General features: G+C 40.3%; 1 protein-coding gene across 2 annotated transcripts in view; it reads left to right on the plus strand.

Moving 5' to 3' along the window:
- LOC127573061 (alpha-(1,6)-fucosyltransferase) overlaps positions 1-27,518 on the plus strand; it is a 592,121-nt gene that overhangs the window by 322,944 nt on the left and 241,659 nt on the right. For both annotated transcript variants that reach the window (XM_052020880.1, XM_052020871.1), the window contains exon 3: positions 15,634-15,703. The gene's annotated coding sequence lies outside the window, so the exon portion shown is untranslated. The remainder of the gene's footprint in view (positions 1-15,633; positions 15,704-27,518) is intronic.

The raw sequence follows: 27,518 nt of genomic DNA on the forward strand, positions 1-27,518 counted from the left end.
GCAGTGAGGAAGTGATTTATGTTAATTTCTTTGCCTCTTAGCTTAAATGGCTAAAATTGAAGTTGAAAACAACTTTGTTCTTGTTTTCTGTTGACTTTCCACTGAATGCAACTGAAAGTGCCACAGAAATTCTCTCCCACAGATCTCCAGCAATTTCAAGCCATCAGCTTAAATAAGAAAAGTAAGTGATGACTGTTTCAGTGGCTGCAGCCATCACACTCCATTATAGAGTTTCCTTGCCAAAGGTAAAATCAGATATTTATTTATTAGTCACATGTACATTGAAACACACAGTGAAATGCGTCTTTTTGTGTTGCTGAGAATGTGTGGGGGCAGCCTGCAAGTATCACCACTCTTCTGGTGCCAACATAGCATGCCCACATCTGCTCAGTTTTCAGAAGAGAAACGCAGAATTCTATTGATAGGTCACAGTTCAATGAAGTTATGAAAGGCGCAGTGAACCATGGATTGTTTTTAAGTATGTCTAAAAGTGTCTCAAGTTTTATTCCTGTGGGAAGCCTGTTTTACCAAAGAGAGTTGGTTTCAGCTTTCCATTTGAAGTTTTCTGTGTCTGATGGTTGTGGCAAGGTTGTTGTGGGGAAGCTTGGCCAGATTTAAGGTACTTCTCAAATTCATTCATTGAGAAAAAATGACAGGACTTTGTTATTTTATATATCAAAAATAGTAAAACATATTGATTGTATTTACCATATTAACTTAAGTAAAGCTATCTGTCAGTTTAGAATCTTGTCCTGTCTGAAAGTGTTCATTAATTTCTGCTCAAAAAGAAATAAAAATTATTTAGAGGACATTTTTGGTAAAGCTGGCATTTATTGCTTATCCCTAATTGCTGTTAAAAGGTGGGGAAGCTTTGGAGCACAAGTCTTCGGTACTGCAGCTACCTTTTTGTATTCTCCAACAGCTTCAGCTAAATCCATTCTCAGCTGTTTCTTGATATCACTGGAGTAAGTGGAATTGGCTGAAGACTGGCTCCTGTAGTGGTTGGGAGCTTGGGAGGAAAGCAAAGTGAATCATCCACTCGGTATTTCTGACTGAGCATCAGCCTTTAACACAGCATGAAGATTGGACTGTTTTTGGAGTCAATCAGGGTGTTTTGCCTTATTAGCTGTTTAATTGTCCACCCCCATTCTTGACTATATGTGGTTGGAGAGCAGAGTTTTACTGCAATCCATTGATTGTGCAGTCATTTCTGTATGCTCTTTTTACTCTTAACAAGCACGGTCACTTGGTTGGCAGTCATTTTTTGGTATTCCTGGTGCTGGTCCCAGCATGCTCTTCATTTAACAGGCTTCATCCCTTGATTGAGGCACCCACGGTAGTATAGCGGTTAGCGTAATGCTATTACAGCGCCAGCGACCTGGGTTCAGTTCCGGCCACTGTCTGTAAAGAATTTGTACGTTCTGCCTGTGTCTACATGGGTTTCTTCCAGGTGCTGTGGTTTCCTCCCACATTCCAAACACATACGGGTTAGGAAGTTGTGGATATGCTATGTTGGCGCCAGAAGCGTGGCGACAATTGCGGGCTGCCCCTAGAACACTCTACGCAAAAGATGTATTTCACAATGTGTTTCGATATACATGTGACTAATAAAGATATCTTATTTTACCTTAAGCCAATGGACAAAGTTAAGGATTGCATTGAAGTACATTTCTGCTCCTGCTCATGCTGTCATGGATGCCCAGTGTTGAGCTAACAGATCTGTTCTAAGCTTGTCCCATAGAATATGGTATCATGATTTAGTAGCTCCAGCGATCTGGGTTCAATCCTGTCCTTGGGTGCTGTCTGTGTGGAGTTTGCACATTATCTCTGTGCCCGCATGAGTTTCCTGCCAGTGCTACAGTTTACTCATGCATCCCAAAAATGTGCTGGCAGGTTAATTGGCTTCTGTAAGTCGTCCCTGGTGTGGGTGAGTGACAGGAAAGTCCAGAGGACAGTTAATATGCACGTGAGAGAGAATAAGTTGCAGAGAAATAGGAGTAAGATTGATGGGATTGCTCCGAGAGCCAACATAGGCCTTGATGGGCTGAATCGCCCCCCTCTGGGCTGTAAGAACACATGAGGAATATGTAGTAGTTACAGCACAGATGGAAGTCATTCGGCCTATTGTGTCAGCACCTGTTCTCTACCATATTAACTCATGAGTTTCACCTGCTCCCTTCAGCCCTTTCTTCATAGCCTTGCAATGTTATCCTTGTCATATTTTTATCCAATTCCCTCTTGGAGGCCACCTTGGAACCTTCCTCCACCACATCTACATATTCCAATCACATGCTTTTTTTTCATGTCACTCTTAATTCTCTTCCCCTCTATTTTCTACCTGCGACCTCTGGTCCTCAACCTCTCCACCAACATGAATAACATCTCATTAGCCGCTCTATTCAGACTCATCATTTTATACACTTGCAAGAAAATCTCCCCTTGGCCTTTAAATAAAGTAATTCCAGACTGTCTATCTTTTTAACAGTAGTCCCTCACCCCAGGACCCACTCTCATTAATCTTTTCTGGTCCCTCGGGCCTTTCACTCCTTCCGATAAGGAGATGACCAGTATTGGATATAACTTCTAACTGAGGGCAGACCAATGTTTTAGCATGACTTCCTTGCTTTTATACTTGATACCTTTGTTGATGAAGCCCATAAATGTGTGTTTTTAACTGTTTTCCTACTACTTTCAATGACTTCTGCACCCATACCCCAAGGCTTTCAACTCCTGCATCCCACAACTTGGCGGAGGTTATCCTCAGGGTGAAGATAGGACTTTATAGTCTCCACAAGGACTACGCGATGGTCTTTTGTACCAGTTTATCTTGGACAGATACATCTGCTGCAGGTAGATTGGTGGGGACAAGACCAATTATCCCTTTTGTTCATTTACTCACAACCTGTCTGGATGTTGTGTCCTTCAGGACTTGGCCAGCTGAGTCATTGCGAGTGCTGTGCAATCACTGAAGCCCCCCACCCAGAGTGCATTCTGTACCCTTGCTACTTTCAGTGATTCTTCCAAATAAGGTAAGATCTCTTTATTAGTTACATGTACATCGAAACACACAGTGAAGAGTGTTCTGGGGGAAGCCCGCAAATGTCACCACGCTTCTGGTGCCAACATAGCATGCCTACAACTTCCTAACCCGTATATCTTTGGAATGTGGGAGGAAACTGGAGCACCCGGAGGAAACCCATGCAGACATGGGGGGAACATACAAGATCCTTACAGACAGCGGCCGGAATTGAACCCAGGTCACTGGCGCTGTAATAGTGTTACGCTAACCGCTACACTACTGTGCCTGCCCAACATGTTGCTCAACATGAGGGAGCATTGCTCTGCCAGCTGAGGTGGTGATCAGGAGGAGGTTTCTATTTCCGGCCTGATGCAATGGGACTTGAGAGGTCTGTCCTGTTGGTGAGACGGGATGTACTAGATAACGTTGGAGGAAAATCAATGTGGCTGACCTGCTGAGTATTTCCAGAATTTTCTGTTTTCTATTGCATTGCAAGAGTCTGGCACGTTGTTTATAGGGTATAACTATCTGGGTATGACCATGTCAGGCTGTTGCTCAATGAGAAAATAAATAAACTGCAGACACTGGAAATCTGAAATTAAAGTCGAAAATGCTGAGGAAAAAAATCCACGGGTCAGGCAGTGTCTGTGAATGGAGAAACAGTTAGTACCTAAGGTTGAAGACCCTTCATCAGATCTTCCATTCAACAATGGGATTCAGAACTCCCAATCCCATTCAGCTGTTTCTCTTTCCACAGATGCTGCCTGACCAGCTGAATTTTACAAGCATTTTTTGTTTATATTGTTTCTTGACCACGCTGTGGAACAGCTCTCCTGGCTCAGGTATTGTTGCAGTGGTCATTGCAAGGATGACAGGGCTGGAAGCAATTTTGCTTTCAGTGGCAGATGGTTATGTACATCTGAATGGCCACCAAGAGGGATTTAAGAATCATTCACATTACTGTGGACTTGGAATATAAATCAAGGGTTGGTATAGAAATTTTATACAGAATAACAGATTTCTGTTATGATCTCTTTTTGTCATATGATTAGATATTGCACAGAACAGGTGCACTCCATATTATAGAGGACCCAATGCTATCTAACAGGACTGGCTCATGTGATAATGTTGACTTTAAAAAAAAATGTAAAAATTGTGAAGTAATCCAGTGGTTTCTCTTGTGGTTTCATTACTGATTTTGTGCAAGTGACACATGCTAACTTGCACAGATAAAAGTTACTTTCTGAAAAAAAAACTCAACATTGCTTACTGTGAAGGAATCAACAAAAAGAAGAATAGCTTGACATTTGAATTAACAATAGGTTGTGCTTCAGAGATGGTCATGACCTTATCTTGCAAAGACAGAACGCTAAAGGGCACTTCAGTATTTCGCTGCAAATAACAACTGCAGAAAATAAGAAATACTACATTTCTACCCAGAAAAGACCCAATTATGTCAAAGCATTGCAAGTACTTAGTCTGAGCTTGTATTTCTGAAATAGATTTTTATATATTATTTGTTGATTTAATTTAATGACCAGATTATAAAAATGAGGAATCTTCTAAATTAACAGTCTTTCATGTCTTTTCAACAAAGGTGTGTGTTGCAGAGTAATAGTCTTTCCCAATGTATATACAGTATCAACTAAAGAGGCTTGGTTGTTATAACATCCCATGGGTAAGTTCTGGTTTACATGTTAATTATGTTTCTGTCTTCTAACATGGCCAGGAACAGCATTGTCAAAATTTGATTCTCTGGAACACCAGATGGTTGGTGATCAAAAATGCCTTGCTGAAAAAATTAAAGAGTTTTGTATTAATTTGGGCACTGCAGTAATTGCGCAACCTACACTTTGTGATTAGCGGTGTCAATGAATGGTTAGGCCACTGGAACAGCATGCATTTGATTCTTCCAAGAGATGTCAAGAGATTTTGTTTTAATGATGACATTTCTATCAGTGAGATTTCTGAATGTAAGTGACACAGATGCAACAGGATTGGATGGACAAGTTTAGTGTGGAGGTTTGGAACAATTTGGATGACTGAATCTCACTGAGATGCCTTGCCCATAGTTATGGCAATTTGGAAAATATTCCTACTCTGGATCAAATACTCTTGCACTTGTTGCTTTGGATTCTTTCAGCAAGGATTTTGTGAAGCGCAATGAAAATTTTGTTCTTCAGAATTGTGCACTCTGAGTCTCAGAGGCATCATGCAACCTGAACCAGAGATAGGTGGACGAGAGACGATTTTCAGCCCAAAAATGCTAAATTACCTGCTAAGTCACAGAACCAATATTGGAGCATTGGAAATTAAACCAATCTGTGCTTTGAATCCAACAACCAATTTCTGAATCTTTCTAAAAAAAAACTCTATAAATTTCTTTCTATCTAGGATAAAATAATTGCCTGCATCTTTAGGGTTCGATTAATTTTGGTGCAGTATGCAGCATAATTTTTGAAGTGCCTAATGTGGAATAATAATGATCGATTGTACAAAACAAAGCAAGCTTTCTGAAAATCCTTCAGGCAAATGCCTCTCCAGATCTTCCTGTTCTCCTCTACATTTTTAACTTTCCTATCTTTCTCCCATCCTGCGATTGCAGTGTCTGCCTTCTCTTGGGACCGTCCAGGTGCTGCTCCTTCCCTAGTTGACAGAAGTTATCAGAGGCGAAGATTATTGAAATGTTCAAGTTCTTTTCATTTAGTGGAGAAAGGCCCAGGTCAGGAATTGCTTTCTTAAAGGGTTCAAGCTGCTGAATTCATTTTCAATCGATCAGCCTGCTGGTTTCAAAGCCTTTGCAAGAAGTGAGTTATTTCAAAACTAGTATCTGAAAGCCTGCTGGCTAAAGGATATCTTTTATTTTCCATTCCCCCAAGATTAGTCAGTGATATAATAGACTACCAGATGCACTGTCACACTATTCCATATACAGTTTCTATTTCAGGAACTTCCAGTTCTGTCATTTTAACAGGAGATACTGATAGTTTCTTCAAGTCTTTGAGATGGGTGTAAATTGTCCAAAGTGCACCACGGTGGGATACGTGCAGGAAATGCCTGTTCACAGCACCACTGGCTTCAGTAAAATGTAGCCCACGGTGACTAAAGGCAGCGATCAAAATGATAAGTAACCCAATCCTAACCCGACTGCAGCCAGTCCAAACCTGAACCAAGCCTGAGTTTTTCCATACCCAACGTCACTTGACCATCACTGTAAATTTAACTATCTCAAACAAGCAGAAAAATGAGCCACTCAGCTCAAAGCAGTCCTGATAATGCAGTACATTTGTATATTGCCATTGGAAGCACAAGCCATATTTTTGTTTACTTACAAAATTTTTCCAGTCTGTTCATCCTTTCCTGATTTCAGTATCATCCTTATACATCTTTTAGACACCACCTCCAGTACCTCTATATCCCTCTTATATTACAGTGAGTAATTGTGTGCTGCACTCTCGAAGTGTGGTCTAACCAAGGTTCGATACAGATCAAACTTAATCTCCATATCCATCTCCATGTTCCAAGTTCTGTTCTTCCAGAAGTTGACCCTGATGTTCTGTTTCTTTTTGAGGCTTAGGTCTGTTGTGGTACCATTTTTAGTGATTAGTGTACTTGTCCTCTAGAATCTTTTTATTCCTGCAACCCCACCAGTGCAATAATGCAAATCATCCCGACCTGGCTGAAGAACTAAGCTGTGTTGGCACAGTAGACCTGGCACCACACAGACTTGATTGTTTTATTGGAATATACACCCAATCCAAGCTGAATCAACATCTGTAGTGGGTCACTGAGTCAGTTTCGACAGACTGCCTGTGACCCACTGGGCCAGAACGCTTTCAATTGTGTTCTACTGTTACATAAGTAGCAAGGGCACTGACAATCAGTTAGTTACCTGAACACAGGAACTGCAAAGTATTTAAGTGATGCAGTTGAGAGATGATTTAGCATGGAAAATGTGGATATTGAATGATTGAGGATGGGAAGCATTTTAGACACTGTTTCATGGTTGATATACAATGTTATGGAAAAACAGGGAACATTTCCTTTTTCTTTGGAGGTACGAATATTTTCTTTTCTTATATAATTGTTTTGTCATCCACTTGACTGTAGGATGATTGCATTTGTAGCCACCAGTTCAACGCTGCAGGGACATTTTTAGCAAGAGGCTACTGGCAGAAACTTTGCAATTAATAAGGTTCACAGAAAATCTGCATTAGGATAGGGTTGTACAAATAAAGACTCCCGAAAAGAATATTAGACTTTGTTTTAAATAATCAAAAATGTGTAGTGAAATGAAAAGAGTTGGGTGTTGCTGCAGATTCATTGCAACACTTAATTACACCTTGCTGGGTTAGTGAACAGATTAAAGACACATATTTAGTAAATCATGGGATTTGATTCTGTCTGCAGTTAATTTCAAAAGACTTCGAAGTTTAACCTGTCACACTTGGGGGTGGGGTGGGGGAGTGGTTTGGGGTGGAAATCACAAAAGACAATCAAAGGTTCCTTAATCACAAACAACAAAATATTCAACAATGACTTTTATTTTTAATCATTTATGGATGTGGATATTGCTGGCATGGTTGGTGTTCTGTACAGATATCTGAGTATAAAAGAAGCTCCAATGTGTAATAAATTGACTTTCTTCTGCACCGCCAGTTTTGCTTTGATTTGGGGGAAGATTCTGTTGAAGTAGAAGAGTTGAAAATAGCTCAGAACTTCTCCCTGAGAATTTTAAGGGGCTAATAGCCTCTTTAAATACCTGCTGATGCTCACAAACAAGACTTCCATGTGTTTTTGTCAGCTTCTGCTTGAACTCATGCCTTGTCCCCAACAGCTGATTGGTGAGAATTTACAGTGGTACTTTAAGGTATTCCTGGTCTTTGCAGCTCACTTGGTGATTAAGGTTTGAATAGGATTTTTGAAACGTTGTGAGGACACTTTCAGGAATGCTTTTGTCAAGACTGTACCAACACTGAAGACATTTATTCCAGGAATTCTCTTGAGCTGAAAGAGAGTAAGTATTGTGCTACTCCATCTAATTGGTTGCTTTATGAAGGTCACCAAAAGAATGGGAGCACCTCGTCATGGGCGTTGAGCCAGGCGATGCTCAGGAGGAATGGCATGTGGCAAGGCATCAGCTTCAGGGGAAGGAAGCAGTGGAGTGAGATGGACTCCTTTCTCTCCCAAATCCTCCTCCTCATGCAAAGGTTATTCCTCCTTCCAGGGAGCTCCAACAGCAGGACTTGCAGGGCCACATCCAAGCAACTGCACTGCCTCTTCCTCAGTCCCCAAGCTATCTTGAAGCCTGGAGACAGAAGAGTCTGCAGATGCTGGAATCTGGAGCAATAAACAATCTACGAGAGAAACTAAGTGAGGGGGGTGGGGGGAAATAAATTGTCAAAACCTGGCATCAGGACTGGGAAAGAGAGAAAGCCTACCACTTTAATTCCCCATCCCACTCTCACTCTGACCTTGCTGTCTGTGGCTTCTTGCACAACGCCCGATGTAAGTGTGAAGAAGAACAACTCGTATTTCATCTGGGCACATTGCAGTCTTCTGGACTTAACATTGAACTCTCCAACTTTAAGGAACTCATTCTTTACTTCTTTCTGTCTATAGCAGAACTGGTCATTTCTACTTGTCATCCATCTGTCATTTTGAGTCAGTTTTCCTTTCTCCAATGGCATAGTCTGGCCTGCTGGACACGTCCCATAGTCCTGCTGTTAACAACACATAACACAGACTAAGAAGCATAATCTGATTCTATAACACAGACTAAGAAGCATAATCTGATTCTGACTGCCACGTTGTCTCAGCCCATTAGATACTCCCATTGTTCTAAACATCCCTCTGTACATTCTCTGCTACCGAAAACTAATCTATTTACTCTTTTTCCCAGTTCTGACAAAAGATCTCAGACCTGAAATGTTAATTCTGTTTATCATGGATGTGACCTGACCTCCTGATTTTTTCCAGCACTTTGTTTTTATTTCAAATAGGCATGACCTATTAGCACAGCATTCACTTAGCATCTGCTTTCATCCTTCATATGAGAATGCAAACAAGATCTTCATCTTCTGTTAAAGTAAAATTCAGTCCAATGCTTTGAGATGGGTGACCAGTTCATCTGTTGTTGGTGATGCTGACTGAGGAAGGAACGTGGCTCAGAATGTCCTGTTGGAATTATGCCGTTATTTGTCTGATGAGAATAGCAGATTACAAAATGGCTTCAAGGATTTATTGAGAGATCTGAATTGTTCAGAAGGTGACTTTGTGAACGAGAATGAACTTTATGAATGATCATAGAACTATAGAACAATACAGCACAATACAGGCCCTTCGGCCCACCATGTTGTGCCGCCCTTCAAACCACACCTAAGACTATCTAACCCCTTCCTCCCACATATCCCTCTATCTTAAATTCCTCCATATGCTTACCTAACAATCTCTTGAACTTGACCAAGGTATCAGCCTCCACCACCACCCCAGGCAGCGCATTCCATGTACCAACCACCCTCTGGGTGAAGAACCTCCCTCTGACATCTCCCTTGAACTTCCCACCCATTACCTTAAAGCCATGTCCTCTTACCTTAAAGTCATGTCCAAAATTACCTTAAAGTCATGTCCAAATATCATTCAGGCTTTGGCAGTTTCTGCAGAGATGATAAACATTTCAGGTAAAGATTTTAATATTGCAAGCTTCATCCACTCAGGTGACTGAATGTAGTATAACATTCTTCAAATTCTTACTGCATATCTAGCCATACAATTGCTTGTCAAATTCAATTGCCAGTACCACAATGGCAAAATGTGCTGTGAACCTCCCCTCAGGTTTAAGTGACACAGCAGCTGTATCCAAGGCTGTGCAGTCAAGACTTTGTGTTTGATTCGATAAGCTGAATATATTACATTAAGAAGCTGCATAGCAAGCAATACATTGTAAACCAGAATCAAATTTGAATATGTCCTTATACAGTATGTGCAGCTCTCAACTGTTGTCCAATTCTGTTTATCAGTCAGCAACACCAGGACACAGTTCAGTGAAATCACAATGAGATGGAGCTCAGTGTCTCTGGCAAAAGTACAACCAACAGAATTTATCTCAATGAGCTAAAGAGAAGGGGCCTTATGATACCGGCCATGTGTAAATGACAATAACAGGCAACGATGGACAAGGTCAAATGCAGAGTCCCTGCATCCTGCTTTGAGTCACAGAGTCATACAGCATGGAAACAGGCCCTTGGTCCATGCTGAGCAAGATTCCCATCTATGCCAGTCCCATTTGCCTGCATTTAGCCCATATCCCTCCAAACCTTTCCTATCCTTGTACCTGTCCAAGTGCATTTTAAATGTTGTTAATGTACCTGCCTCAACCACTTCCTCTGGCAGCTCATTCTGTACACTGACCACTCTCTGGGTGAAAAAGTTGCCCCCTCAGGTTCCGAGTAAATCTTTCCGAATAAATCTCTCACCTGAAAACCTGTGTCCTCCAGTTCTTGATTCCCCAACCCTAGGAAAAAGACTGTGTGCTTTCACCCTATCTATCTGTGCCCCTAATGATTTTATATGCCTCTATAAGATCACCCCTCATTCTCCTACGCTTTAATGCATAAAGTCCCAACCTGCTCAACCTCTCTCCATAACTCAGTCCCTCGAGTCCCAGCAACATCCTCGTAAATGTTTCTCTGAATCGTAAGTCTAAAGTCTTTCCAGCTTAATGGCATATTTCCTTTATTAAGATGACCAAAACTGAACACAATATTCCAAATCCGGCCTCACCAACATCTTGTCTAACTGCAACATAACATCTCAACTTGAATATTCAGGGCCTTGACCAATGAAGGCCAGTTTGCCAAAAGCCTCCTTCACCACCCTTTTTTACCTGTGATGCCACTTTCAGGGAACCATGTACTTGTATTCTAAGGTTACTCTGTTCTACAACACTCCCCGGGGCCCTACCATTCACGGTGAAAGTTCTAGCCTCATTTACCTTCCCAAAATGCAACACCTTGCACTTAGCCAAATTAAAATCCATTTACCATTCCATAGCCCACTTACCCAGCTGATCAAGAACCCTCTGTATTTCCTGATGACCATCCTCATTGTCAACGACACCACCTAATTTAGTGTCACCTGTAAACTTACTAACCACGCCTTGTACATTCTTGTTCAAATCATTGATATAGATGACAAATAGCAATAAGCCTAGCACCGACCCCTGGGGAACACTACCAATCAAGGGCTTCCAGTCTGAAAAACAATCTTCCACCATCACCCACTGCTTCCTACTGCCAAGCCAATTGTGTATCCAATCAGCAGTGTCCCTGGATCCCATGTGATCTAACTTTCCACAGCAGTCTACCACACGGAACCTTATCAAAGGCCTTAGTGAAGTCCATATTATCACTTCCTTCAGACATTAATTCAAGTGCTGCAGATTCTTATTGGTCACCCCAGTTGTTCACTGCTACATTTTCCACTAAAGCTACCTTTGTGAACTGCTGCCCTTGTGGTGATGGTGCTACCCTGCTGGTAGCATCCACACCTCAGTAGTCTGGCACTGATTGTGTTCTCATGATGTTCTCATCTGTATTTTTCTCTTGCTGAATGCAACCCAACCTTTGGATGGATTCTTGGTTGTTAAACTGCTGGTCTTGAGGACTAAACCCACAAATTTGTTCTGAAAATCTTATTCCCCACCACCCTCTTGTCACAAAATAATTCAGCCGTAATTATTTAATATTCTGGAGATTGAATCATTGTTAGCATTGAAAGTAATCTTGCTGCAACATTTTTCATTGTTTGAGAAACGTTACAAGGATGTAAAATAGAACTTCTTTGTATGCCTGCACTTGCAGATGAACTCGCACACCCAGGTGTATTTCTATGTTAGTCTATACGTTGTGGTTTGCTTCTCTGTAATAGAGCTCAATGTGTGAAGATGGTATTTTGTCCAGCAGCAGAACTTAAGTTTGTCGTGAATCTATCATTTTGAGCAGCAGGTAGTTTTAATCTTGGATATTCAACTTTGCTGTAAGAAGTTTACCTTTACAAAGTTGGTCAACTTTAGCAAGATTAGAGCGGCTGTTAATGAAGTGAAAACAATATGAGCATGTTAGTTAATTGGTAACTAGGTAAGACTGCAAATAGGATAAGACCCAATGGTATGTGGAACTGGAGTTAATGTTACAACTGGGTGAATAGGTCTACAGAGCTGTAACTGAGGTAAGGAAGCACAATCAGCTTTGATGCTGGGTATTTCCTTTGCAAGACATATCTGGGAAGGATGAATTAAGACATTCACATTCAGATTTATATAGATATTGTGAAAAGATGTGGTTAGAAAATGGAATGATTCAATTTTGCAAGCACCTGTAATTCATAGGCAGATGTACCGTGTAAGGAAGATGAGATAGTATTGGTTTATTATTGTCACTTGTACTGAGGTACAGTGAAAAACTTGTCTTGCATACTGATCATACAGGTCAATTCATTACACAGTGCAGTCACATTGGGTTAGTACAGAGAGCATTGATGTTGTACAGGTAAAAACAATAACAGTACAGAGTAAAGTGTCACTGCTACATAGAAAGTTACGTGCAATAAGGTGCATGGTCACAACAAGGTAGATCGTGAGGTCATAGTCCATCTTATCATATAAGGGAACCGTTCAATAGTCTTATCACAGTGGGGTAGAAGCTGTCCTTAAGTCTGGTGGTACGTGCCTTCAGGCTCCTGTATCTTCTACCTGATGGAAGAGGAGAGGAGAGAAGAGAGAATGTCCCGGGCAGGTGGGGTCTTTGATAATGCTGGCTGCTTCACCAAGACAGCGAGAGATGTCTTGCTGAAGAGGCTGGTGTCCCTGAAGAGGGGAGGCTGGTGTCCGTGACGCGCTGGGCTGTGTCCACAGCACTCTGCGGTTTCTTGCGGTCCAGGGCAGAGCAGTTGCCATACCAAGCCATGATGCATCCAGATAGGATGCTTTCTATGGTGCATCAATAAAAGTTGGTGAGTGTCAAAGGGGACAAACCGAATTTCTTTAGCCTTCTGGGGAAGTAGAGGCATTGGTGATCTTTCTTGGCCATGGCATCTACATGATTTGACCAGGACAGGCTGTTGGTGATGTTCACTCCCAGGAACTTGAAGTATGCATACCACATACCATGGCATTCCTACTCATCAATTTCTCCACAAATGGGGGGGTAGGTATGATGACAATGGTCTTCATTATTTTTCTGAGGATTGTGAACAGGATTCTGTTCACTAAACCTTGACAACTATTCTGCAAGAAAGGAAGGCTTTGGACAAACCCAAACCTGCCAAGGAACCTTGGTGAAACCAGTAAATCTAAAGATGGCCTTTTGTGTCATGGCAGTCATTTTGTCCACAGCCTTTGCAAGATCAAAAGAGAAAAGGCTGCATTTCACCAAGGCCATAAATATGTGATATGAGTTTGGCTTTATATACAATTGTAGAACAAGAGGATCAGAAAAACTCTTTTACTTAGCATTCATGGAGACTTTGGATTGTTGTATCGAGCAGGCATGGTAGTGCAGCGGTTAGTGTAACGCTATTGCAGCACCAGTGACCCGGGTTCAATTCCCGTGCTGTCTGTAAAGAGTTTGTATGTTCTCCCCGTATCTGTGTGGGTTTCCTCTGGGTGCTCCGGTTTCCTCCCACATTCCAAAGACTTACGGGTTAGGAAGTTGTGGGCATGCTGTGTTGGCGCCGGAAGCGTGGCGACACTTGTGGGCTGCCTCATGAACATTCTACGCAAAGATGCATTTCATTGTGTGTTTCAATGTACATGTGACTAATAAAGAAATCTGCTCACCCTTATAAGTACATTTTGGGGAAATAAACTGGAAGCTGAGTATGTATGCAATGAAATCTTGATTCAAAATTTAGTTAATGCAAAAGTCACTGAAACCAATTCTTGAAAACGGAATGACTGAAGGTCACCCAACTGTCATCTCTTTGGCATTGAGAGAGACAGCTTTGTTGCCTTTTTGAAATACACAAGCAAATGGTTAAAGTTTCAGTGTGGATATTTTCTTGCTGGTGGACTGGTTTGGATTACCTGTGTAATCCTGTTGATATATTTAACTGAATAGAAGATTAAGAGGTGATTACAGTTAAGATATTTAAGACATTTAAAAGATTTGAAAGGGTAAAGCAAAATTATTTCCTCTGATGGAGCTGTCCAGAACAATGGAACATAATTTGAAGATTAGAGTTAAAACCATTGAGAATTTATTGAAGATGTTGAAACTAGATTAACAGATTTAAGTTTCTGAATGGCCTACTCCTGTTCATATGTTGCTACAGTCCAGAAAGTAGTAATATAAAGATGTGAGCATTATGACTGCGCAGGATATTGGAATCAACAGGGTTTTGACTGAATGTCCAAGGGCATCTGCCCTGGTTGTTAATTCATTTTGGATATTGATCAGGCCTCCACTTGGATATAATTAATCATAACCTTGCTGAATTAACAGTTATATTCCTGTTCAGGCTAGACTTGTATAATTTAAGAACTGTGTCCAGCAAATTTTTCTTCATCGTTTTGTTCAGTGGAAAAGCCTCTTGTGCCTCATCCAGCTCAAGTTCCAAGATAGACTTTTGGTAAAACATGGATGGATGTTGCCAGGAATGAAAATGGGCTGGGAGGAAGAGTGTTAGGCCCAGATTTATTGCTGATGAAGTACCCTAATGCAATCTTTTTTGTCAAATAGCATTATTTGGTGAGCTGGATTAAGTAAGCACATTCATGGTGGGCATCATTGAGATCTGGTATTGAGAGTATTGACTTGATTGCCAGACTCTGAGATGTTTTTGACAGTTGCCTCTCAAAGAACTGAGTTGAAAGTGCAAAGGACCACTGTCTACCATGGATTTCAAAGAAGCGTAATTGCCACTGTGGGATACCGGAAATAATTCAACAGTTCATGGGTTAGGTGCAAGGTTCTCACCTGCAATAGTCAAGAGGCTGACCAGACAGCTTGGCTTATTGGTACAATCCAGTCAAGTGGACCTATTACTGGAGACCAGGATTCTTTCTGCTTTACACTTGATAGATTTGGAAGCCATGACTGAATGAGTTGGTTTGTCCTTACTGCTCCATAAGCAAAAAGCTCAATGGCAAAAGCTGATAAACTTTCACCAAATTGAACAAAAGCCGATACACTTTCACCAAATTGAACAAAAGCCTCACTCTACATACTCAATATACATTTGCTGCCATCTTAAACCTTGGTACTTGATAGTCCAGGGTTAACAGAGATAACGTGGTAATATAATCTGATAATTTTACTTGGCTGAGGAATAAGAGTTTGCAAACAAGCCAGCCAAAAAACAGACCAATAATTATTCTTCTGCATATTTATCTGGATATGCTTTAGCACAGCAACAGGTTTCAGTCTGTATTAAGCACCATCAGATTTAAAAATAGTTACATATTCTTCAAAGTCTGTTAACATCCAAGTTATTGTTGTAAACACATTTTTAAAGGAAAAATTACAAACAAGTACAAACACTTTTTATTTTTACCAGTAAGTAAAGTTGTCATTGCACATATGGAATAGTCTCATGTTGTTTTTTGTTTCCACTAGGGATTTGACAGCCCAGCACTGAAAGATGAAATGCTCCAACTGAGTTTTGCTCTTATGGCTGTGTATTGAGGTAAGCCTGTATTTCCTCGGCCTAGACCCTGTATAAATTATACCAGCAGAAAAATGCCTGGTCATTTGTAATTTTGTAGCCATGGTAATATTTTAATTGTGACTATTTGTGTTGCTGATTTGCTGAATGTTGTTGAAAGAAATGCCAATCTGGAATAAAAACAGAAAATGCTTATAAAACTCAGGAGGTCAGGTAGCACTGATGGAAAGAGAACCAGTCCATGTTTGGGATGTTGCCTGGCCTGAATTTTACCAGCATTTTCCATTTTTATTTCAGATTTCCAGCATTGGCAGTTTTTCTTTTGATTTTCAAAAAATTGCCAACTTGGACAACATTTCAAAATCACCTGCTCTGACCTTCAATTGCAACACTGCCCTGCAAATGTGCCAGGAAACCCACAAGTCTTGCTTTTATGTGAAAGGATTTTTCTCACCAAGTAACTCGTGATTTCACATTTGCATTTCATGCAGTAGCTTCAGAGAGAAAGGAGTTCCACATTTCTCCTTCTCAAATATCTGCTGGCTATTTGTAGCATGGTCCCCCGTTGAAAATAGTTTCCGGTATGTAACACATTATTCACATTAATTACAAACCATTGTCCCAGATTATAGGACAGTCATTTGCAAGTAATTACTCTGAATAGTGTGTCCCGGTGAGGACCATAATTTGAATTTTCTGGTAAACTATCTCACTGTTGGGATGATTTCTCTTCTGGAAAACTGCCAGTTGGAGGGAAATTCGTAGTGATAAACAGCAGTCGTCTGCAGAGAAAGATAGAGACAGTGTTGTTTTTCTGAGGCAAATTATTAGATTTATTGCTTTTCATACAAACTTAAGTCCTCCTTTGACAATGGCTGCTCTACCTATTGAATCTTAATATGCCACAAATAAACTTCTGTGTACCTGATCTCAGGGATAATCTGCAAGCTGTTTATACACAGACAGCAGGTTATTCTTCACTGAGTAACAATTTCAGTATAGTTCAGGTATATTTATATTGTGATGGAATTGTTTAGTTCACAATTGTAAGAAAAATCACCAGAAAATATTCTTCTGGTTATCCAATATTGGCATTGACTGCTTCCAGGTGGATTGTGGTATTGTCAGTATTATAATGCGCATGGTTTATAACATTGCCCAGCAGAATAGAAACCAGCAGTGGATGATATGGAATTGATGATGGAGAAATAAAAATAGAGCCTGACATCAGTGTCAGGAAGATATTGGAATTTATAATTAAGGACATATTGTTGGGGCACTGGAAATCAGAATAAAATTAGATAGAATCAACGAAGCAAGCTCCACACTTATAACTACTGGAAGGCGCTTGGCAGATGGCTATGCTCCACAGCCTTGTTCTTCCAACTGTCAGTTCTGTCAAAGCACACAACATGTCTATCATGAGAAATGTTTAAACAGAAAATGAAAGTATAAAATAATCATAGTATTCAATAACGTTTTAATTTAAATAAGGCAAAACATAAACAACCAAAAGAATGCAAACATCTTAATCCGTTACATTTATTCTCCATTGAAATGTATGAAGAGGAGATCCTTGCACCATCTAATCTGGCGCAGGTTGCCCAAGCTGATTTCCCCATTGTAAATGCTGAGGGGTTGCTGCAACTTTGGGGCCTTATCAGGAGACTCCGCATGGCAGAGCCCAGTCATAGAATTGCTGGCAAGTGACCATCAGGAAGTTTTGGATCTCCATCATAGTACTGGCTGTGACAGGAGTCTTAAACTCCCTGCCTCAGAAGCAGAGTGTTGCTGTCATTTCTTCACAAAATCGGGTCCCTTAATTTCTGATTGGAATTGATAAAGTTGATGCTGAGATGTTGTTTCCTCTGGCTGGAGAGACTGGAGCGAAGGGGCATGGTCCCTGGATCAGGAACTGGCCATTTAAGATGCAGACTAGGTGGAATTCTCCAACCCAGGAGTCTGTAAATCTTTGAATTTCTCGAACACAGGGATCTGTTGATGCTCAGTTGATGTGTGTATATTCAAGACCATAAATAGATATTTGCACATCAGGGTGGAAAATTAGCTTGGGATAAAGGACTGGCCATAATCTTGCAGAGCAGTGGAGCTGGTGTGAAGGACCTTCTGGTTCCTGTTTCCGAGGTTCTATCACATGACTTGGGGTGTGTTAGCTTCGTGATTGTGCCTAGGTTAATGAATCAGATTCCTGGACTAATAAGATGGAAATTATGAGCTCATGTTCTACCTCAGTAACCGTGGAATTTATGCCCAAATAACTAAATTGGGAGAGAAAAAAATGGTAGCAGTGTCAAATGGGACTAGTTTGGTGGGCACCATGGTTGGCATGGATGAGTTTGGCCAAAGGGCCTGTTTCTATGTTGTATTATTCCATGACTCTAATTATGGTGAGCATGAAATTTCTGGATAAGCCATCTGGTTGATTTTAGGGAAGAAATCTTCCACCCTTAGCCAGTCAGATCTGTGTATAACTCAGGTCAATCAATGGAGTCAACCCTTAATTGCCCTCTGAAGTGGCGAAGCAAGCTATTCACTTGAAGGGCAATTAAGGATGGGCAATACAATGGCCTTGTAACAATGACTCAATGCATTAACAGAAAGTACAGCACTTAGAACTATTAATATCTCTTTCAAGCACTCAACAGATGAAGTAGCATTCACGAGAGAGAACGTTTAAGGTCAGGAACCTTTCATCAGAAATGGAAGAGTTGCAGAGTGTGTAGGTGGGGGGGGGGGTGTTGGAGGGGCAGGGGGGCTGGAGAGAACAGAAGGAATGTTAATGATAGAGTCAGACCAACATTGTCAAGGTTAAAACTCCTTTTTAAAAAACAGCAGTTGAAGACAGGAAAGAGAAAAGAAGCAAATTGAAAAAGAGGTCCAGACACACGTGAAGGGAGGGGAGAAAGGTTGTTAGATTAAATTCTTAAACTCAACATAAAGTCCCAATGGTTTCAATGTGCCCAAACAGAGGATGAGGTATTGTTCACTCTGCATCATTGGACCCAGAGGAGGACAAAGGAAAAGGAGACAGTGTGGGACAGAGAATTAAAGTAACAGGCAACTGGAACCCAAGAGTCGCCATTGCATACTGAATGAAGCTGCTCCAAAAAACAGTCATTACACCTGCACTTAGATTCTCCAATGTAGAGGAGACTGCCTTGTAATTTTAACGCCTAAATACATAAAATAGTCAGTTACCAATCTAAAAGGTAATTGGCTATAAATTGGGGTTTGCATATTCAATGGAAAAAGTTCGCTCTTATCTGTAGCCAGAAAATTTAATCTCTAGCCAGAAAAAACACTAAACTGATCTAGTAGCGATAGTACTGCGGGGATAGAGTCATCTGCATTAGAAATATAAAGTAACAGGTCATCTGCGTAGAGGGATATCTTATGAATCATCTGTCCACGAGTAATGCCACATACATTTGAAGAGTCCCGAAGTGCAATAGCCAAGGGTTCTAAAGCAATATCAAATAATAAAGGGCTTAACAGGCAACCTTGTCTAGTACCTCGAAAAAGCCTAAACAAAGGAGATCTTTGATTATTAGTAAGTATTGAAGCCATAGGTGTATAATAAATCATTTTAATCGCAGATATAAATTTAGGGCTAAAATTAAATTTTTGAAGTGTAGTGAATAGATATTCCCATTCGACTCTGTCAAACGCCTTTTCAGCATCTAGTGAAACAACACATTCTGGAATTTGGGATGAAGGGGTATATATAATATTCATTAATCTCCTGATATTAAAATGTAAATAACGATTCTGAATAAATCCTGTCTGGTCTTCAGAGATAACTTGTGGGAGAACCTTTTCCAGTCTAAAGGCCAATATTTTGGAAAATATTTTTGAATCTACATTTAATAAAGAAATAGGTCTATAAGATGCACAATCAGTGGGATCTTTATCTTTTTTAAGAATTAAAGAAATAGTTGCTTCATAGAAAGATTGTGGTAGTTTACCCACTGATAGGGCATCTTTAAAAATTTTGGCTAACCAGGGAACAAGAATATCAGAAAAGGATTTAAAAAATTCAGCTGTTTTCCGTCAGGGCCGGGTGCTTTACCCGAGTTCATTGAAAATATTACTTTCTTTATTTCTTGCTCCAAAATAGAAGCATCTAATGTAGAGCGTTCATTTAAAGATAGTTGGGGGACCTTCAGATCTCTTAAAAATTCATACATTAATGTAGGATCCTCATTGGATTCTGATTGGTATAAAGAAGAATAAAATTCTTGAAAGGATTTGTTGATTTGAACAGGATCTATCGTGTAGGTATCATCTGATTTACGAATTTTATTAATCTGACGTTTAGATAAAGTAGCTTTCAATTAGTTGGCCAATAATTTACCGGATTTGTCACAATGTATATAAAATTGACTTTTGTTTTTAAGTAGCAGATTTTCAATTGAAGATGTTAATAATAAACTATGTTGTAATTGAAGTTCTGTTCTCTTTTTAAAAAGCTCCAGATTCAGAGTATCAGAATATTTTTTATCGATTTCTTTAATCTTGTCAGCCAATATACGTATTTCATTATTAGTTTGTTTTTTCAAACTAGCAGAATATGAAATAATTTGACCGCGGATATATGCTTTAAAAGTACCCCACATTATCCCACTGGAAATTTTTTCAGTGAAATTAGTTAAAAAGAAAAATGAAATCTGTTCTTTGATAAATTGGACGAAATCTGAGTCTTGTAATAGAGAAGGATTAAATCGCCATTGTCTGACATCAAAGGATACATCTGGTAATTTAATTGATAAAGTCAATGGTGCATGATCAGAAATGGCAATTGCATCGTATTTACAGTCCATAGTAAGTGGAGCTAATCTAGCATCAATAAAAAAATAATCAATCCAAGAGACTGCCTTGTAATCACTGTATGCAATAGATTGGATTGGAAGCACTGGCAGGGATCGGTGCTGGGTTGCCTGTTGTTTGTCATATATACTAACGATTTGGATGAGAATGTAGGTGGTATGATTAGTAAGTTTGCGGATGACACCAAAATTGGTGGTGTACTGGACAGTGAAGAAGGTTGTCTAAGGTTACAACAGGATCAAGGTTAACTGGGAAAGTGGGATAAGGAATGGCAGATGGAAATTAACTCAGACAAGTGAGAGTGATGCATTTAGTAAGTTAAACTAGGGCAGGACATGCGCAGTGAATGACAGTACCCTGGAGAGTTTTGTAGAATGGAGATACCTTGGGGTACAAGTACATAGTTTCCAGAAAGTGGCAACACAGTTGGACAGGGTGATGAAGAAGGTGTATGACATGTTGCCTTTATTGGTTGGGGCATTGTGTACAATAGTTGGGATGTTATGTTACAGCTGTACAGGATTTTGATGAAACTGCTGTAAGAGCATCGTGTGCAATTCTGGTTGCCATACTATAGGAAAGATGTGATTCAGCTCGAGAGGATGCAGAAAAGATTCACAAGGTGGGGCTTGAGTTATAAGGAAAGACTAGATAGGCTGGGATTGTTTGCCCTGGAGCGAAGGTGGCTGAGGGGTGACTTTATAGAAGCTTATAAAGGTAAGGGGCAGAGATAAGGTGGATGGTCCACAGTCTTTTTCCCAGGGTAGAGAAGTCTAAAAGCAGAAGGCATAGGTTTAAGGTGAGAGGGGAAAGAGGGGCAACTTTTTCACACAGAGGGTAGTAAGTATGTGGAATGATCTGCCAGAGGAAGTGGAGGTGGGTACAATTACAATATTTAAAAGACATTTAGACAGGTACATGGATAGGAAAGGCTTGGAGGGAAATTGGCAAACTCAGGCAAGTGGCTCTAGCTCAGGTAGGCACTTGGTCAGCATAGCTGCATTGAGCCAAAGGGCCTGTTTCTGTGCTGTGTAACTCTCTGACTTTGTGACTGTTTGGGTCCCTCGATAATGGGAAGTGAAGAAGATGGAAGAATGGACCAAGGAGTTATAAGATGGACCAGTCTGTTTGAATGCTGAAATATTGTGTGGTGGTGGAATCCCAACTGAAAGTGGAGGCTAGAGGGGTGGAAGGTGGGGACAAGGTACAATCCTGTATGTGTTTTAATTTGTGGAGGAGTGCAGTGACAGCAGAGGTCCAGGAAATATTTTGGGTCCTCAGCCTTCCATCCCACTAGCCTTCACATTCAATTTGGACTGGACTGAGGTTTCTTCAAAATCATTTTGGATTCGATGGTGACAGCTGCAGTGGAGGAGGTTGGGGAAATCTCCGTCCTTGCTTGGATTGGTCTGGTTTCCTGCCAAGCTCCAGATACAGGAGGAGATACTGAAGAATCCGCTTCACATTTTCAAACTGCATTTACCTTTACTGGTAAGAGGTGAGCAAGTATTAGGACACTCCGTCTAGTTTCACCAGATAAATCAGCTTTTACATTGCCTTAAGTGGTAAGAGATTGATGTAAGTTGTGCCTGTGTACAAGTTTATTTGTGTAAGTCTTAGCTGATGTAAATGGAGTGAAAGTAAAATTTCTTCTGCAATAATTTGATACTCCATTTACCTTTTTAATATCATGCCATTCATGAGAAGATAACTATGGCTCAGCATTCACATTTCCTCATCAGAGAAGGAAGGCTTTGTGTCCAAGGCTCATTGTAGCCATATAGGCACCATCCCCAGGTTTCACTGCGTGCAGAATTGAGAGTTGAGGGAGATTTGTGCTTTTGAACATAACCACTTTCACATGAACTGTTAAACTGAGACTCCCATTTACCTTCTTGGTTGAATGTAAAGGATCCTGTGGTTATTCATTTGAATGTAATATGTTTTATTTTAGTGGAAATGACACCCCTACATTAGATGATTTGATTATTGTCTCGGTGTTAATTATGAGATTTTGTTGTACACACATTGACTGCCATATTTCCAATTTACAACAACACAGTCATGGAAGGCAGTGGCTATTCGAAGGTGGTGAAAGGTGGTTTAAAACTGCAGGTCTTTACATTTAATTATACACCCAACATTTGCAGAATTAAGGATCCTCAGCAATACTTCCTCTTTTCCTCTTATGTCCTTGTCATTAGAAAGATTGTTCTAAGTGCCATTACTATTGGCATTGCTAATTGCTATTGGCCATGTTAAGTTGATCTGCCAATGGACGAAATGTTAACTGGAATATTTGGACGTTAGTACAATTATCATCCTTGGATATAACACACACCTCTTGAAACTCATGTTTATCCAAAAGCAGAGTGTTTAAAACAACATTCAGAAGAGTATTTCGTATGTATTTCTGGAGCTGTCAAGCTTTACAACAGTGATTGGCATCACTAATAATGTTGAACATTTGAATAAATACAAAAATGAAAACTAGATGTTTTTGAAAGCAGAATGAGTAAATAGAATATGTTTTCTATTTTCAGTATATCAAAGGTTTTATTTCAAAATGTCCATGTCTCCTTTGAGGAGCTGTCTGCGCTAATTGAGCAGCTTCGAAAGGAGGAGCTCAACTGCATCCATTTTGTGATGTTTCCAACCTGCATATAATGTCAGTAACTTGAACCTCTGCTGAATTTGAAAATAGCTTCATGTGTAAGATTTGCTTGGTTGTTTTGTTTGTAATAAGTAAGTTGGAAGAAGTAAGCTGGAAAACCGAAACATAGTGCAATACAAGGAAGAGGCTACATTGAGCTGGAATTTGGACCACTGCTTGGACTTTCCACCTGTCGTCCCTGCCCGCCTATGCCTAACCTGGGCTGGATGTGGAAGGGGGAGCTGACTCTCTGCGCCTGGGTGTGGGATAGTGAGGCTTCACAGAAGAGAAGGTTTGGGCTGACAAACCCTGAGGCCCCAGACCTGGAACGCCCAAGGCTGAGGGCGCCACCTCAGGTCCTGCATTGTGCTATGGGATAGTTAAGGAGTTGTGATAATTAGAGATACTTAAAAACTATAAAAATGGATGGAAGTAATTTTAAAATGATTTTTAAAAAATAATTTAATTAAAGAGACATTGAGTCAGATGGCGCTGAACTTAGCTCATGCCTTACATTTCCCCTGCATTAGCTTCGCAGTTGCACTTGTTTTTAGTATGTTGAGTGGCCCTGAACTTCTTCCTGGCATCGCTGCCTTAGCCCCTCATGAGGCAAGCTGGCCTGAGAGCAGTGAGAAGGCCACAGGCAGCAGAGACTGAGGCCCTAACCTGGACTTCTCAGTGCCCTGCTTGAACTCTTGATCTCCCAATCTGCCTCATTGTGGCCCTTGCCTTTTATTTGTCCACCTATGCTGCACTTTCTCTGCAACTGCAACACTATATTCTGCATTCTGTTTCCTTTTTACTACCCCGATGTAATTACGTACAGCATGATCTATCTGGATGACACGCAAAGCAAAAGCTTTTCACTGTATCTCGGTACATGTAGCAATAATAAACCAATAAATCAACCAAAGTTTTTTCATTGTTTTCTCAACCTCTCTGACAATCAGATATATTGAAATACTATTTAACTGTTAAAAAATAAATTCACATCAATACACATTAACCAAATGTAAACTATATAAAAAGTACAAATGATAGAAAGCAAGTACTTAGCTTCACTTTTCAATGAAACATAGCAACCCCATTGGAATGAATGGAGCTGTGTCAGATCTGCCAGCTTAGTTGGTGCAATGCTGAGGCTCCAGAGGAGCTGTGTGTGTACCTGCCCTGCTGTGTGCAGGCCTGGAAGTCTCGAACATGCTCACGTATGCGCATTGCAACGTGGCAAAGATTCTCAATGGCCAGCCATCTGTGCAATCTTCTCCATCAAAATGCTGAGGAATAATTAAAAACAATCAAATCAAATCAAATAAATTTTAAGATGAATAGCTTGCCTCTTTTCTCTTAACCTCAGAAGAACTGAATGAAGATTCTAATTCTGCGATGAGCCTGGCTGCTGTGGGATTGTAGAGCTGGATTCCTCAGTACCAACCCAGGAAATCTTCACATTTTGGGCTCTTTGAACACCTGTAAGTCCAGATCATACTTGCTGGCCAGCAGTTGGACCCTGTCGGTTCCCTTCAAAACCATTTGCCACACTTAGCTTGTTTTTTTTTCATTTTCCATCTTCGTTTATTAAAATATATATAATTATGCATCTTCAGCCTTGTTAAGGCAGTATGTCAGACAGCATTTTCCACAATATTGCCTCTTAAAGTGACTGGCCATGAAAAGAAGCAGTACCACACACATCTGAAGGACACTCGCAGTGCGGACAATAGGTTTTCCATACTCATTGCAATATTAAGGACAGCAAGCTTGACCTTCTTCCTCTTGTGCTGGGTTTTTCTTTAGGGCGGTGTGCAATTTCCTCCTTTTGGCACCACCCCAAAGAAAAACCAGCACGAGAAAGAAGGTCAAGAAGTCTCAACGCAAGGTATAAAGTTGTTTCCTTCTGCAGGTTATTGTCGGGAAGAGTACGGCCATCGTCCAGTTGCTTTCCAACAAAGATTTGTCACAGCTGATCAGGGGGAGTACCTTCCTGTTCTGAATCTTAGCTCTGACATTTCAGTGGTATCTGAGAGTCCAACCTTGAAAGTTATTATTTTCCCAATTAGGATTTTTGCAAAGATCTGCCTTTTGGTGCTCTTTGGAATCCAGTCAGTGTTCAGTTTGGAGTGAAGTAAATGTAATTGTGATCCAAGCTGACCTAATTAGGTTAGGCTTGGGAAAAAAAAATTATGACCTTCATTTACAAATAGGTAGTTCCATTTTCTTGTGCATGCTATCTGATAGATGGTGCCCAGTGATGACAATGTAGGCAGCAAAACCATCTCCATCCATGTCGGCTTAGCATTTTTTACTTGTTCATAATTAACTTAAAGGATCATAGATTCTGCTGCTGGAACATAGCAACAAAAGGAATTTGTGAAAATGTAAATCATTCTAATGATTCATTCTCTCAGTAAGCCAAATAACTAGAAACAGGGTAAAAATGGCAAGACGCTGGTGACTGAGACTTAACCTTTAATTTATTCATTCTGGTCCCAGTCACTTGGTTTGCTGCCAGATTTATTTCTGGAATTGCCAACCAGTTGTCAGGCTGTAGAAACAGCCCATTATTGTCTTGCCTCTAGGAAGAGGTGTTAAACCCAATCACACCTGCTCATTTATTTCTTTTCTATTTTTAGCACCTTGTTCTGCACAAATTAGCAGTTGCATTTCACAGGTTACTCTGGTCATTGCTCCTAAATACCACTTTATTGGCTGCAAATTACTGGGGATGTTACGAAGTCATTAATGTCCCAATTTAAGTCCTCAACATACAGTAACTTTGTGAGCTTGATAATTAGTTGCATGTAAAATACTTAGAACCATTTAGGCATTCTGCAGTACATCTCCAAGCATCTTAATACTCGTGTCTTGCCATTTACTATATGCAATAATGTGACAATTGGTACATCTGAGTTCCTACTAGACCATCAGTTAAAGCATTATGAGTTAAGGAAAAGTGTTGCTGCTGTTTTAATTAGCCAGGGGAATGCATTTGGATGAAGCATTTGATAGATCTTCAGCTTTCCACAGGCCGGGAGCAAAAGGTGGGTTTGGATGCTGTACAAGAGAAACTCAGAAACCCAAAGCAAATGAAGAAATTCCTTGCTTTTGGGAGAAGAAGGGAGAGAGTGATTTATCATGGCTGCCATGTAGGAAATATGGCCAGAACAATCACACATTATTTAGGCTTGAGGCTTATGTGGCCCAGTAACATTTTATGTGATTAACTGACATTCCCACAAAACATTTGCCAAATACTTAAGGTAAAGAGCAATCCCTTTTGAAGATTAACGTTCTTCAGAAATATTCAAAAAGCTGCATGGCTGGAGGTATAAGATGAAATGGGAAGGAAAAGTTCTTGCGTGACAGGAATGCTTCTGCAATTTGTCTCCTTTCATTGAAATTTTTCTCAGCAATTGAATTGTGTGACCTTCATATAATTGTAAAGACTTTTATGATTGTCACCCTGGTGTTCTATTGAGGTTTGGAGTAGTTATTCTGTGAGATACTCTGTTTGATATTTCTTAGGGTCATAGACAGAGTATCACGATGCATTTACATATCAAATTTCGTCTAGACTTTATGCCAAGGTTAAAGTCATGGAGTGTAAATTGGGTGTTGAAACATGCAGATCCCTTTTGGCTTTGCCATAGTGTAAGGATGTGGCCTGATTCTGGATTTAGGTTGCAATTAACCAGTTTTTAACACCAGCAATTTGTGGACTCGTTAGACAATGCTGCTGTGTATGGGCATCCTTTAGCAATGTGGACCAAAATGCTTTTTTTAAATTGGACCCAATAAAATTTGGGGAGAGCTCTTCGATTTTCAGTGGCGAGGATCGATAACTCTTGGGTTGGATTCAATTGTAGACCTTGCAGAATATATGATACCAAGGTCATTGGGTCCCATGCACACAATGAGTCATGCTTGAGCAAAGAGGGTGCAGATTCTGTTTGCACTTCATGGACAGGCATAAACCCTAGCCTTTCTGGTTTGTGAATAAATCCATGTAATAGTTTTAGCCATCTCAACATCAAAGCTTAACGAATTTCGGCAAATAAATTGAAATTTAAAAATATATAATAATTAATATAAACCTTTCACAATGTCAGGAGATCCTAATGTGCAGTTTTCCTGTAAATGCATCAACTGATTTGTTCACAATAAAACCCAGTGTCATCACAATCAATCTGTTTAGTGATGTAGATTGGGAGAATAATATTGCCAGTGTACTGAGGGCAACTTGGTCAAAGGATTGCCTTGTGATATTTTATTGAAAACTGAGAAGCACCTTGCTGTTATCCAAATGGTTGTACTTCTGACAGTGCAGCACTCCGT

This window comes from Pristis pectinata, chromosome 1, assembly GCF_009764475.1.
Source record: "Pristis pectinata isolate sPriPec2 chromosome 1, sPriPec2.1.pri, whole genome shotgun sequence".
NCBI classification, from domain to species: Eukaryota; Metazoa; Chordata; class Chondrichthyes; order Rhinopristiformes; family Pristidae; genus Pristis; species Pristis pectinata.